The following is a 16,362-nucleotide window of genomic DNA, read 5'->3' as shown; positions in this document are numbered from 1 at the left end:
TATATGGTATGGCAGTATCCCGGAACAGCTTAGAGCCTAGAGCACCATCTCACATATTTCCAAGCACTCTGCCTCCAGGACTGATGAGGCCTTCCATAGGAGTGGCTGATAGGAACATATGTGTCCAGTTTAGGGTTAGGCACAGGCATTCTGTACCTAAGTAAGAGGTGATTACGCCAACTTACCCCAGCTGAGTGATCAGCCAGTTGTGTCAAATATGGAGGCCAGGCCAGGGGTGGTATAATACATGCTGCAGCCCCTGGTAGGCCTTGGATACACCTATGCCCTGGGTACCTAGGGTACACTACTACAGGGGCTCATAAGGTGAACCAGTTCCAATTCGTAATGCACCTATAGTGCATTGGCAGTAATTTAGAGAGAGAACAGCAGGCTGTGGGTCTGATTAGCAGGCCCACAGCCACATTAAGTCAGAAACCAGTGAAGCAAAAAGCAAAAATTTGGGGTGACCATAGGATAGCAGACCCTACTCTCCTACACAGCTAATATTAGTGCTCTGCAGACTGCAAGAACATTATGCTCACGAGTGACTAAAAGTGAAATTGTCAAAACATAACATTTTCTTCTGAAGCAAAGCTATAATAAGACCACCGCGCAGGATAATACTATTGCTGCCTTCAGTTCCCAGAGGGAGACAAACATAAGCATCACTACTGCACTATTTTAGCAGAGGCAAAAAGAAGACAGCTGCTGCCGATCTCAACGTGTCCAGACGTGTGACTATATGGTATTAACCATAGCATTGCAATGTTGTGAAGTGCACTCTGCACAGGAAATGCCCACATTATCCACAGTGATGAGGAGAGCTGTGTGTATAAGTACTTCATGGAGAGCCTCCCGGAGTCCTTGGGCACTGACAGATTAATGAATCTGCCTCAGTGCGATGGAAGGTGCTTTGTACACCACTAGGACTGTGCTCAGCTGCAACCTTCCCTTTTTAGGTGGAGCCTAACGCACATGCGCTGCTCTAGAAGAGGGCCTCTTGGAATCACTGCAGACTTCCAAGAGACTTCTCCGTGTGGGTCAGACTCCTCCCACACATTCCATTGGCCTTTGCGTGTGGCTTTCAAAAATGAAAGCACGCAAATGGCCAAAGGCGGGGGTATGTCCCGCCTTTTCTGAAAACGTTCACTCCCAGGCCTATGGGTCTCGGGAGCGAGCGGAGTGAGCAGCGGTGTGCAATGTGCCAGCTGCATTCCAGGATTGGGTTAATAATTAACCCAGCGAGGGCGCTTTCACTTTTGAGACCAGGCTTGTTTTCTTTCAGGGTGAAACGTCCTGACAATTATAGCTAACGAATAACTCTCAAAATTCCTGTACCATGTACGTCACTTATTGTTTTAGAACTAGAAACAATAAATCAAGCAAGGTAACCAGGCTCACCATGTGGCACGTATCGCTATACAGAAAACATAAAAGTAGGCACATGCAGAATGTCCGCACTGTAGTGGGGCTCCTGCCGCCTGGACAAATGATCCTCTAGTTATCCTTTTCCACCAACGCCAAACCCTATGAAAATACTGCGAAGGTGTAGACTATACCGATCTACAGACTCAGTGAAGATTTGGGAGTGATCTGATATTGCGACTTGAAGATAGAGCCGTGGGAGTGAGAGACCGGGAGCTGGGCTGGCACCTGACTGATCGCACTGCCGAGGGCCGGTGGCTGCGTTACACCGCGGCGGACCACGAGGCATGCAGGCCTCAACAGATAAGGCACTGAAATAACCCCCGCATTCCCTCGCCGCTATGCTGCAGAGATTTGTGAAGGCACCGGTGCTGCGCTGTGCACTGCCAGCACCATCGGGAACACCCGGCAAGCTACTGGACATCGGGCAGAAGTGCGGTAACAAACTGATTGGGCTGGCCGGAGCATTGTGTTGTGGCGCATAGATTGCGGCGGGCGGAAAGACGGAGAGCCTGAGGGGGAGCGTTCGATGCTGGTGAGGACGCTGGTGAGGACTGGTGGCGGACGCTGTGAGAGTGAACGACGACTCCCCCCCCCCCCCCTGCTAACGGAGCCTACGTGTGCGGATCGTGCCTGGCTGGGCGGGCTGGCCTAGGAGAAGCGTGGGTCACCATAGCACGGCCCGCTCCGGTGGTTCTATACTTTTGGACTCGTGCTTGCAGCCCGGGATCTGATTGAGGCTAGGTCATCGCTGTCGGGACTGGGCGGAGGAGTGGAGACCCGGTCGACATAGAGGATGAGCTGCGTTGTGTCGCATCACGCTGTGTTGTGCTGCCGGGGATGACTGAGACCAGCAGGAGGTAGCTCTACTACAACTGAGGGCGCGATCGGGGGAGGTGAGAAGAGATTGCAGGTACACGAACTGGGGCACTGGTTGAACAGAGGGCATTGTGGCAGAGACATTACACTGGCGGGAAACAGAGACGGTGCACAACGGAGGATAGCAAGCTGTTCATTACCCGCTTTGCGATTTTGAACTGCACATCACGGGCCAGTGAGTACAAACTGAGACCAGAGGGAGAGACACTGATCAAGACATTGGTCTTAATATACTGCTAAGTCACATGTGTTGCTCCATGAACCCCTAAATTGTTCGTTTGGCTTGCGCTGCGGAGCACTTCCAACATTGGCACACCTACCAAGCTTGGTTAATTCAGTGGGTCGGGAGCTGTATGAAATAAGCGCTACCTCCATACACTTGTGTACTTGCTGGGAACATGCTGGAGGTCAGGTACCACAGGGCGGAAAATGTCAGTCGCTGTAAATGTGTGGGGACCCTGCTTCCTACTGAAGGGTCGCATTTGATTACATCGCCTGGTGGACCTTTGTCCAATACAAGTAGAGACATTCCGAAGGCCTGATCTGTGCTCATGAGCAGAGCCTCCTCCCAACCCGGAGAAGAACGTGGGAAAGGACCCTCGCCAACTGCTACAAGGCCCTGCAGGAAGCCCACAATGGGTAAGCTGGATAATCGTCAACCTAAGCTGTCCTTTGACACCACGACGTCCAAAAAAGGGTTGCGAAAAACACCGGACAAAATGGTTGCGCAAAGTCCGCCGAACACTGAAGAGAGCGCTGGTTTGTCTACTTCCGACATACAACAGCTTATGCAAGAAATGAGGCAGGGGTTTGCCACAATAGTTGATAAAGTCGATAGAATATCGTCTAGAATGGACGTCATTGCACAGAAAATAGATGTGCACGAGGAGCGAATCACCGAGGCTGAAAGGCGTATCTCTGCAAATGATGACACCACGGCCACGCATACCACCCAACTCTCGAGAATGGATAATGTCCTCAGATTCATTGCCGCGAAAAATTAGGAGTTGGAGGCCCGCAGCCGACGCAACAACATTCGCGTCATAGGCGTACCAGAATCCACCAATACTGGGCGCATGGAAGAGTACGTTGAGAAGATACTCCTTGCTGCAATTGGAAATGATGCGTTCTCTAAACAGTTAATCGTTGGAAGAGCGCACCGCTCACTTGGACCGTGGCCTAAACCGGGGGCTCCACCAAGGCCCATCATTGCAAGGCTTCTCAATTACCGTGATCGGGATACTGCATTGCGAGATACACGCACCAATCAAAACTTGTCATGTGATGGAGTCAATTTTTCCATCTATCCAGACTTCACGCCCATAGTACAGGAGCAGAGACGTAAATTTCTAGATGTTAAGAAAAAACTCTGCATGTTACAAATAGACTATGCACTCCTGTACCCGTCAAAGCTGAGAGTGACCCACCAGGCTAAACAACACTTCTTCACGAATCCTCAGCAGGTGGAGGATTTCTTGAAGGGTCTAAGGCGAGCGAGATCTGGACGTCGACAAAACGGCGATGAGGGTCAGGAAGATAAACATTTAATGGAAGAAGAGGAGTGACGTTGCGTTGTTAAGTGCTGCAATACTGTACTGTTCTAATGGAGGGCACGACAGAACCCGCAGAGTGGCCTCTATTGTGGAAAAATAATGACGCGATTCAAGAATACCATGGACGGGTATTGGACTGTTGGTGGTAACGTATTCCAGGCACCACCACCCCCCCTCCTTTAGACTGCTCCCGCTTGCGACCCCGCAGGATGATGGGTGCGGTGTGGGGGTGGATATGTGCATGCCTCAGATGACCCCGGAAGGGTATACCCCATTGGTCATGTTTGCTACAATATGGATGTTGGGGTATTTACTAAATGACTGGGAGGGTGGGTGGGGAGGGAATTCTGGCAAGTTGGGGATGCTTCAGTGGGAGGAAGGTGGGGTTGGGTCTGTCAAGTACTACATTGCGTCATGCTCTACCACACTGCGTACTGTTGACATTACATTGCAACTGCACAAATATAGAAGTCTGAGGTGCAGGCATTGTAGTTTACTTATTGGACAGGAGGGGTTGTTATGTTTTTTGTTGAAGGGGGAGGAGGGTGGGGATTAGGTAAGGGTGGTGATGTCTAGTTGGGGTTGGGATGAGACACAGGACCTTGAGCAAAAATCTATGGGATTTGATGAAAAGCTAACTTTCAAAATGACATGTCTTAGCAGACTGCGAATGCTGGAGGATGAAAAGGAAGTATTGGTTCACATGGTTGATGAGAGGGATGGGGATGCTGACAAGGTGGGGAAGCCACTGTGGGTGGGAGGGGGGGCAAGATGTTTTGAGAACGTTCAGATGACTCTTGGTGGAGTTGGGACTGCCGAGGAGGCTCTACATGTCACGGTTGAAGTAAGTTGACCAGTTGAGGGTTGGCGGGAGGGGGGGTCTCCTATGGGGGAGGGTAGTTGGGGTAGATCGCTTGATTATTGTTGTGCATATTCATGTATGATGGCTGGTCATGGGACAGAGATGAATGGGCACAGTGGCGCAGAGAAGTGTGGAGAGAGAACTACTCAGGAATATTTGCGAGCAGATTGTGTAAAAAGGGCAGTATGATGGCGGATATTGAAAGTAACGCAAAGATAACAGTTTTATCTTGGAATATTCGTGGATTAAATGATGCCAGGAAAGGTAGGAATGTATTTGCATATCTGGAACGGCACCATGTGCAAATTGCATTATTACAGGAAACGCATCTACGCCCCCGCCCTAACCACACGTTTGCATGCAAGTGGGCGGATGTGAGAAGCTTTTCGTCGTACTCTGCGTATGCCAGAGGCACGGCAGTGTTAATAAAAAAATCGGTGCAATTTGTGAAGCTGGGGGAGTTAGTTGACCTAGAGGGGAGATTTGTCTTGCTATGGGGCAGGCTAGGCACGGATACGATCACGATAGTGAATTGCTATGCGCCGAATGTTGATACACCTGAATTCTTTACAAATTTGTGGGGTAAGATACTGAACACGGGTTCGATGCACATTATCTGGGGTGTGGATTTTAATGTTGCCATTGTCCCAGGACTGGATAGATCTGATGGCTGTCATCAATATAACAGACATGCTAGGGATGCATTACAAGGTATAATTAGTGAAGGTGCCTTAATAGATAGCTGGCGGTTTGTGCATGCTGGGCAATGCAAAGGGACACATTTTACGACGCACGCCGACACCTGGGCTAGACTGGACTACTGCCTCCTGTCTCGTGGACTGGCAGTCAACCTGGGCAGGGTTGCTCATTTACCAAAAACATATTTGGACCACTGTCCGGTTCTGGTTCAGATTGCTATCCCCGGTTATGGTAAGGGTTAGGCCCGCGTGGCGCATGCAGCCTACGATGCTCCTGGATGCTGTGTTTAGAACAGAGCTGGGAAAAGAGATTGCAGAATTTTTTCCTCGGAACAAGGGTTCTGTTGAGAGTGTAGACACTATATGGGAGGCGTTTAAAGTGACGATCAGGGGGTACTGTATATCAAAGAGCTTTGGGGTGTTGCGAGATATTAGGAACACTATTGCGAAGTTGGAGCTGAAGGAGCTGGAGACCAGAATGACTGGGGAACCAATAGGTCCTATACATAAGGACTTTAAGGACAAGCTCACGCAATATGAGGAGGAGGCGGCTAGAGAAGCCAAGTTCAGAGGCAAATATTGGCAGGCAAGGCGATATTGTGAAGGGGAAAGACCTGGTCGGGCTCTAATAGAAATCACCAGACATCCAAGGGGTAACACACATATACTGGAATTACATACACAGGAGGGTGGGTTGTGCCAAGATACGTAGGGAATACTGAATATGTTTACAGCACATTATGGAAGATTATGTACGACGCAACGATCCGAGGAAGTGAGGTTCGAAGAATTTTTAGACGATGTGGCGTTGTGCTAGCTCAGTGATGCCCAAAGGCAGTTTCTGGGAGCTCCACTCGAAATTGATTAAATTCGGGATGCTATTATGTCCCTCAATAATGGTAAGGCGGCGGGGCTGGATGGACTACCGGCTGAATTTTATAAATGCTATATTGATATAATGGCCCCGGTATTAAAAGAGGTCTTTGAAGAGTCATTGGAGGTGGGTATCTTGCCTAGGTCAATGAGGGAGGTGGTAATCACGTCTCTTTTGAAGCCGGGGAAAGAACCCACGGAGTGCGACTCGTACAGACCGCTCACCCCTATAAATTGTGACGCTAAGATATTGGCGAAAGTTCTGGCGACTAGACTCTTGCTGCTTATGACCATGATAGTACTTCCTGACCAGGCGGGGTTCATCCCCGGCAGGTCCACTAATCACAATCTGCGCACCCTATTTTCGCTGATTCAAACGACAGCGCCAGAACTACCCGTTGCGGCTATATTTCTTGATGCTACGAAAGCATTCGATTCGGTTGAATGGAGTTACCTCTTCGCAATTTTAGCTAGAATGGGATTCCCGAAAATATTTATTGCCTGGATAAGGCTCCTATATACTGATCCAGTGGCGAAGGTGCTGATTAATGGTGAGCTTTCGGCTTCAATATCTATCTCCAGGGGCACCAGGCAAGGGTGTCCGCTGTCACCGTTGCTCTTCGCTATAGCGATAGAACCTCTGGCTTGTCGCATCAGACAGCTACATAAGCAGAGCGCCTTTAAATGTTTTCAAAGACAGATTGATATATCGCTTTATGCTGATGACCTGAAGTTATATGTGGTGGACCCGCAGACTAATCTGAACTCGCTGCTCCGAGAGTTCCTGGTGTTTGGTCTATTATCTGGCATACAAATTAATTGGAGGAAATCCCAATTTTTCCTCTTGACTCCTGCCGTTTCCCATTTTGCTCTGGATTACCCACTGGCGTGGTGTGATTCGGACCTTCGCTACCTAGGTATTCAGGTTTCGCTGGTAAAAGATGATACGATACGACTGAATTATGGCATTGTATCACTAAACTTAAGGATGATGTTTCACGGTGGATATCATTCCCGCTGTCCATGGCTGGTAGGGCCTCGCTGAGCAAGATGGTGGTTCTGCCTCGTTTTTTATACCTGTTTCAGAACATTCCATATTATCCAGGGGCCTTCTTCTTTAAAACGTTGCGGTCGGAATTATTGCGGTTATTTTGGGGAGGCAAACAGCCGAGAGTGGCGTGGACGGTCATTACCCGACCTTATGATGATGGGGGATTTGATGTCCCTGATTTCCTAATATATTATTTGAGAGCTCAGGCACAATATGCGTATCACTGGTTTACTCCCACATCGTTCATGCCACAATTGGCGGTGGAGGATTGGATAGCTCGACCTCTTCCTCTTAAAGGTATTCTTTATGGCCCGGTCAGTGTTATAGAGACGCCGGCCACTACGGTGACATGTACGATTGATGCATGGAACCGAATTCTTAATATACTGCCGGTCGAGTTCCTGTACGCACACCGAGCATGCCTCTCGTGTATCATCCGGGGCTATCCCTGTTGCAATAAGGGGGATTCCACACGTTATGTCATAAACTGCAACTGAATACTTGGGGACATTTGTTCTTAGGTGGCAAGTTTAAAACACGTGATCAATTTTTTCAGGGACTTTCGCCTACACCATTAGAAGTTCTTTTTTACTACATTAGGTTACGGCAGGGACTGCGAAGTATCCTGTCACGATTCCCAGATGAACCTGACGTAGTACGACCTCTACAAGCTATGCTTGTATCTGCGGATGGCCGACATCTGGTTTCGCACCTTTACCGTAGTATTCCCGGGCAGAGTGACAGTGGCGAGAGCAGAGCCCTTCAACACTGGAGTACAGATCTTGGCAGGGAAATAACGGCGGCACAGTGGAAATACTGCTGCGGCCTCACGGCTAATATATCACCCAGCTCCAGACTTAAAAGTATCCACTACAAGTTCCTGCAGAGGATGTATTATACGCCGGAGAAAAAGATGAGGTTCCGATTATCGGAGAATGCTAGATGTGAACGTTGCATATCAGACGCGGCGGGATTCCTGCACATAGCGTGGGAATGCCCAGTTGTCTTTGACTACTGGACAAAGGTACATTTGGCGCTCCAGGAGATGGTTAACGGATCGATTGATAAAGATCCACTCACTATGTTGTTAGGTTACACTATGCAGACGCCTAAATCAATAAGGAAATTAGTGGATGTTGCATTTTTGTTGGCAAAACGAAGAGTGGCATGTAGATGGGGGAGCGGACGAGCCCCGAAATTTAAGGACTGGTTGAATGATCTGATTTATTGTCAGGATCAGCATACAGTGTATGCAGACACACAACCGGTGAGCAGTAGGGCTAGAGACATATGGGGCCCGCTACGAGAATACTTGCTGGCCACAGCGGCTGCCTCGAATGATGGAAGCCAGGCCGAAGTGGGCAGTGCCACAGTCGGGTAGGAAGGGTGGCTAACTGCCGCAGATGCTTCCCCCTACATATCTCTGTGATGGGTTAGGATATTTTCTGAAGACTGAATGGATGTGATTGCCGGATGCCTGATTTTGAAATGAATTGATACACTGATGATCACTGACACTGCACGGGAATGTGTTGTAGTTCTCTCTCCTTTCTTATTGTCCTTACCATGATATGTTTATCACCTCGAGTAACTGTTCTGATGTATGGTGCAGCTTTGTAGCAATACCTACATTACATACCAGCGATGCTGTACGAATACTGGATAATGTTGCAACTACTGAATTGTGCTTCACGCGTGTACTACAGGGAGGACTCTCCCCCCCTCCGCTTAGGTTATGGTTTGATGTTGGTCACATAAAAACTTCGGGGACCTTGAAAGTATGTATACCACACAGTGCACGGTGTATGAAAAATGCTAAGGTTTTTTACGCCGCCGGGCCTCCAGGATGTCGGCTATTGAGCTGTGTATAATAATGATGTTGATGAAGGATTACAATGAACGCAGCTGGCCCGTGAGGTTGTTGGCACAATGCAGTGTTAACTTGTGTTGGTATAATAAAGGTCTTTGAAATGAAAAAAAAAACATAAAAGTAAACAAGCATTGGCATAGCCAATACCTTAAAGTCAACATTGCTAAAACAAACGAGCAAGCAAAATCACCAAAACTTAAGCTCATAAATGGTGTGTGTATCACTATCGCCATGAGGAACGACTTAAAAACCTTGCTTCCAGAAGCTGCTGCTCCTACAGTACAGTGGTGTGCCTCTCACTGAAAGAACTAAAAAGCAAGCACCAGATGAGACTCGCTGTGCAGATAAAGACGAGTAAACGCAGTGTGCCTGTCACTGTGGCAACAGACAACAAAGTAAAACAAGATGGAAAACTACCTTCTGTACGTGAAGCATGCCGACGTGATTATGCAGGGAAATAGAGCTTGTGTCTACAGCGTAATGCGTCACAAACTTAGCACGGTTCCCTTCATGGATGAGCGCTCGCAGCTACGAAACAATGAAGGCAGGACAAAACCAAGGAGTTCCGCTGCGTGGGAGCCCACGCGATCAATAACACCTGTAAGAGCATTCTTTAAAGTGCACAGCAGCCATTAGCTTCCCCAATGCATCCAATGTAAAGTATTTACACTGAGCGTATAAATCCAAACAGCACTGCTCAGATTGAGGAAAAAAACACTTTACAATACAAAGCAGCCGCAACCAAAATGGCTAACCACTTATAAGGTCCAAAAGGCGAGACCTATTTGCTATGCCATTGCTTGTTGTACATATTATCCTGATGGCTGCTTGTGCACCATGCGTTCCTACCCTGGTTGCTTACAGCCTGTCAGTGACGCAAATAGTACAATTACATAAGCAAGGGACCTGTGGAGAAGGATGAGACACTGAGTCAGTCAATCAGGATTTGAAACTGGTACTGTTAAAATAGGTGCAGTGTGTATACAAGTCTCCAATTAGTGCTATAGCCTACAATCCACTGTGATCTGATTTACCGACTCTTGGCTTGCCTTCACTCCTGTCTTACATGGTCGGTCAGTTTCCTGTCGTTCGCATTCCCACCCAACAATCTTTTGCAAAAGGGTGGATAGCAAACAAGAGAGAGAGAGAGAGGGAAGCGAGCAAGAGGGAGAAGGAGGGGGAGAAGGAGAAGGAGGGGGAGGGGGAGAGGGAGAAGGAGGGGGAGGGAGAGAAGGAGAGAGCTACAGAGAGAGACTACTGACAGCCTAACACAATCAAGTCCATTTCGCCAACCTCAACCAAGGTTCCCTACTTTCACAAACAAACACACATAACATCATTTCACTGTCCTCATTGTAGTTCCTTCGACAGAGGAATGTCAAATATGTTGTAGGAAAACTGGTCGCGCAACAGCAAAGAAAGATAGCAAAAACATGAAAACAAAAGCACAAAGCAAGGTCTCCTGTGAGGAAGTTATTAAACGTGTTCACCCCATGCATTCTTCCTTGTTATCCCAGCAGGCTACCGTTGCTTCACACAATACAAGTAAAAAAATCAAATACACGGTCGGTTTACTTACACAGAGACACACATCTGGAATTTACTTTTTTTATGAAGTTTTCCCTTTCCAAGTCCTGTTGTCCACTGACTCTCCACTCAATCCCAGAGTCGTAGCTTCGTGCCAGCAGCCGTCCTGCTCATTTGCGGAAAAGGGGGAGAAGGGTAGACAGGCCGGCCGTCCATCAGTCCAGCATCTGCAGAAATGGCCAATCACTGCATGGCTTGACAATAAGCCATTGAAGTGATTAGTCATGCTCTCTGGGCATAACCTCCAACACCGCCATGCTATGGGCACCAGAGGACGCATCTCTCAGCTAATCATGATGCTGCTCCCACACAGCAGCATCCGGATTGGCTTGATCAGGCAAACTCACCGTTCATTAGGAGACTGGGGGTCTGCGGCTTTGCACAACCCCACTCACCAATGTGCAGTAGGGAGAAGCCTCTAGTGCGCATGTTGGGTTGGCCGGCCAAAAGCAGTTGTCCAACTCGACATGCGCACCTTGTGGCAAAGTGCGGCGTGCTCTCGCTCCTCACTGCTACCCATATGTGCCTGCCTATCAAACTGAAGCCCCATCCCCTTCACAGCCGCAGTCATGCCTGAGGCTGACTCGCGCAAGGCGTGTAAATTGAATCTGGTGCGTTCAATTATTGTAAGTTTAGTTTACTACATTCACATGTAATGGGGGCAGTTATTGGTCGGCCAATGCCCGGGTGCCCTAAGGCAGGAACCACTCCAGTGCTATCCTAGGTTTCCTGTGAGTCCATAGAAAGGCTGTCATAGGGTTCATACTTTTTCAGAAAAACTGTGCATTTGTTAGACAACATAAACATCAGAACAGTGAGAGGCTGTGTCTATGCACACAGTCAGGATATGTTGGCCTGAGTCCTGGCTAGCTCTCAGTGCACCACCTGTAAATCTAACCCAGCAAGGCAACAGAAGGTATGTGCAACCACAGACCATAACAATCCTGACTCCCCAAGGAAATCTTGGAAACAGATCTAGTAACTCATATATACCCAAAGAGAAACACAAGAAATACTTGAATTGGCATTTCGAATATTTATTGAAGCAATAATAATCTTGTGTAAAATATGTGCGCTGCAATTATCAATAGAAGGGAAAAAACAGAATAATCAGCATCACAAGAATGTTAAAGAAAATGAACAGTTCAACTATTGTGCTGTTACATAGAATATATGCTTGCATGTGAGTATAGTTATAGTTATGCTCCTATCTAGCCCTCCCTATCCTAGTGTGCCTAGGTTCTGTGACTCTGGCAGTGTCCCTGCAGGTGATCTAACTCCCCAGTTACCTGTGGGTGTGTTTCACCTGGAAGCCCCTCTTTGTGTAGAGCTTGGAACCATTCTTCTCAGAAGGTAAAAAGGTTTCAGCTAGGATGAGATTCTGGCATGGGGCAACCTCAACAGTGTCAGCGAAATGCTCCTCTAACTACATAAAGGAGTGATGCGGTTTATATAATAAACTTCACCCATTTTGCCATGACGAAGTCAAGTCAGGTTGCCATTATTGATTCTATCCTGTTAAAGCTGTCACCGAGCGAACAATAACAAACAACATTTTGCGCCGTGAACTTTAGCTTTCATAGAGAATGTTCAAAGCTCTGATAATATGCTTACAAATATGTGTAACTGTAAGCAAAGTTATTTCATGGAACATTATCCCATACATGCACACAACTCAATGTGTCAAATGTCAACATTCAAGAAAAGATGTTAACTTTAAACGTGAGCATGTAAAATGGTGGTGTTCTTGCCCGGAACATGTTCAAATCCAACCCCTCAGCAGCCACTGAAGGAGTGACGGACAGAAGTGCACCCGCAGGACAGGAGCAAGGATCTAAATCACCACGATCTGAAGCATATATGCTCATAATATGCGTTTCGAAGCAACAGCAATTGCACAGGGCATCAACACAAGTGGGTCTTTATGAGACCTACCAGCAGTTCCATGTACGTAGATTGGACCAGTTGCATTCTCAAGCATGTGTCTAGGGCACACTTGAAAGTGCACAGCTGACAGCAGAATATGGGCCGCAGGTAGAACCAGTTCTCATTTAATTCTTGAAACAAGGATGCACCAAAGGACTGAATCATTCTCTCACAACACAGTAGCACATGTGGTAATGCCATCCCCATTTGGCCACGTGATGAAACATTCATTGTGGAACAAATAAAATAAAAACAGTGTCTCCACAACCAGGATTAGGACAAGTGGTAAACCTCCAAAAATGCTTCCCAGAATGCAGTGTATAGAAGATGGAATAACTCTGAAGACCATCTGAAAGGTACTAACCAACCTGGAGCCAATTGCTTTCAAAAAGTCTGCTACCCTGCGGTATTTGAGATATTAAAAATGCAGTGCACTAGCTCCCCAAAATGGTGTGTGAGATTTGGGCAAAATAGCGACTGCATCTCAGAGGAAGACCTTGCAACTTGAAGATCAAACATTTCATGTGCCGATGTTAAGGTCACTTTCTTCTGAAATAATAAGGCTTTCAGTTTGCTCAAAGCATCAAAGTTCACAGTAGAAATTTTAATCGAAGGCCAAATTGTTACATCCCTAACTGTACGGGTAGGTGGGAAAAGCACTCTGGTACAAAAGGTTACAACCGCAGAAACTGTCACTAGTTATGGCATTACCGGTTTCGTCCCGCAGCAACCTTGGTCATCCAACATCAAATGGCTCCCATTTGAAAGCAATCTGAACATTGGACGAATGACAGCAGCTGGGGATCCTTTCAGATAACATGACAAGTTGGCCTTAGATGCATGACATACACCGTGGAATGGCCAAATGTATTCTCGCAGTCTGTACCAGTAAGAAAAATCTTAGTCGCACCTATCCTACAATGATAAGTGAAAGGTAGGATCCATGCCTCACGTACAAACTCTTCTTCTAGCTCTTCATATTTGCCTACTTGATGATGTTGTAATCAGTATTTGAAGTGAAAAGTTGAAATTGGTAGAGAAATAAACACATATATTTTTCATTCCGCTAATCGTACCTCTGCAACAGTAAATGGAAATTGCTCTAACATTTCTAGGAGTAACATTGTTTATTTAGCGCCTTTTCTGGCCATGGTGGTCTGTACTCTTGTTTGATTCTATTGTAAAAACAAACTAGTGGCATTTATGTGTTTATATGGAACACAACCAGTTCGTAAAGTCTGTAGAGTCCAACTTAGTAGCATGATAGACCTACGCTGTGATTGCCCATGTTGTAAAAAGGACATCACTCTGTATGATGTCAATAACAAACAACACAATGTTACACACAGAATATATCCTATTGGCTAATGTAGTCATACTATGGTCAGCATTTGCGACAGCCTTTTCTAAATTTGCTCTGTCAATTTCATGTATTCCCTCAGCAACTTCTGGTTGTGAACCTTTCCACACTTCATTGTATATTGCATACAGAAAGCGCTTTGGACGTGGCTTTTGAGGACATTACAAGAAATCCGGTAGGGCCATGTCATCAGAAAGAAGAGACAGGTGTTGTTTCACCTCAGACAACATTGAATGTTTTAGCCACTCTAGGCACACCTTTCCAATGATGCACGTAGAGACCACTTCTGCATGTTGTTTCTGCACTTAACGTGGGTCAGGACTATTTATCCTAAAACATTTTGTGCTGTCAAGAAGACGTGCATGACATCCGTTAGTATCTAATGTCTACACTAACCATCCCTCTGGATTAGAAAGTGAAGAATTGTAGGTCCATTTCTAAGCATGTTGTCAAATGTGTCTTCCGTGTAATTTATGAATTACTGCCAATTCATAAAGCATGCAAAAGTGGGAATTTTAGGTGTATTTAGATCCTTTATCTTAGCCAAGCCGAGACATGACATCTACTGCACCGTTTTATTAAAAAAAATGTGTTGTTTTGGTGTGAGGCCGGCTCTAAATAAAGCCTTGCTCCCCTGAACCTGCCAATCTCTAGTTCCCCATGTAGATTTTAAATCCATATTTTCTCTCCAAAGATCATACCCTTGTGTTGACAACTGCGAAATGAAAGATGCAGAATACATCAACTTTCTGTCAGTGAGCATATTTTTTTGGGGTGCGGGGAAAGGTGTAAGTTTATAAATAATAGGACTCTGGGTCAGCTGGATTGTGACCAGAAAAATATGCAAACTTCTGTGTAAATGTCTATGAGCTACCCTGTAGTAGTGTTGGGCAGTGTTCCCATTGGATGTAATTAAATATTGCATGTGGAGTATTTGATTTGTGTAAATAATGGTGACCATAATGGTGAAAACAGAACATTTCATCATAATTAGATGTGCCATCATACATTTCTTCACTATTAAAAACTGTGTGATGTTCTAAATCAGCAAGCATTTCATGCACTGTGTTAATGTCACTATCATCAGAGACAGGACCAGGTGTCGGCATCTGACCTGGTATGTGTTTTCGCAGGAGTGAAATAGTCAGTCACTAGAATACTTCCAACTTCTGGGTCAAGCTTAAAATTCCCTGTAATTAGGAAGTTGCAGGTACAGTACATGTGTTCTCAAGATGTGCAAGCAATTAGGTATTTCTTCATGCCCCATATACAAAATAGTTTTCATACAGACAATATAACTACATGTAACATAAATGAATTCAGCCTTAGTAAAATGATGTACTTGAATATCACTCATTTATTCAAATTGAAACCAACAAATGTCCAATATATTTTTGTGTCTCTGATAGATCACCAGACAATTAAACAACTCCTGCTCCAGAAAACAAAGAACACAACCAGGTATGTCATTTTCCATTAAAATAATGAAAGCGCTTTCAGTGCATTACCCAAAAGGAGTTTATTAAAAACCTCCTTGTCATTTTTTCCTCTCTAGGTCTCATTAGCAGCACTGTGCAACATGAGGCAAAACAAGACAGGAGCTGATACAAGAAGTCAAGTGCACCGCATCTCCCCACCTGAAGCCGAGACTAACGGAACCAGAGCCACAACAACGCCCAAAAAACCAAGGACGCCAACCAGAGGGCTACCAGGTAGGTTTTCAGAACGCAGGAAATCACGATGACAACGAGCCGCGTCCTCCAGGGGAGCACGCAGTCCTAAAGGTTACTCGCTCCTCCCCTTAAGAAAGCCACAATAGTCTGGACCTGGTCTGACAGTAAACCCCCCCATTGCATTCTTTGCAGCATTAGACTTAAGAGGGTGCTGGCGATGAAACAGATGAAGTAAGCATGGAGCGTGAACATGCCCTGCTGGTTCCCATGTTCCACACCCAAGGCCATATCCTTTCAGATTAATCAAGTAGTAAAGTCTGCGTCGTATTCGCTTTGAGTCCAAGATGGCCTCCACTTCGAATTCAAGCTCTTCATTAACCATAATTGCCAGAGGTTTTGGAGGTGCCACTGTCCCTGGAACAACAGGCTTTAAAACCAACACATGGAATACTGGATGCATTTGCATATTTGAGGGTAATTCTAATTTCATTGTGACGTCATTGGTATTTGCAATTATCTCATAATAACCAATAAAGTGTGGTTGAAATCTGCGAGGTCCTTTCAAGTTCAGATATCGAGTAGGTTCCCCAATGCAGTACTCAGAA

The sequence above is a fragment of the Lissotriton vulgaris genome, chromosome 12, assembly GCF_964263255.1.
Source record: "Lissotriton vulgaris chromosome 12, aLisVul1.2, whole genome shotgun sequence".
Lineage (NCBI taxonomy): Eukaryota > Metazoa > Chordata > Amphibia > Caudata > Salamandridae > Lissotriton > Lissotriton vulgaris.
The sequence above is the reverse complement of the archived record's forward strand: the minus strand, read 5'-3'. Positions refer to the sequence as shown.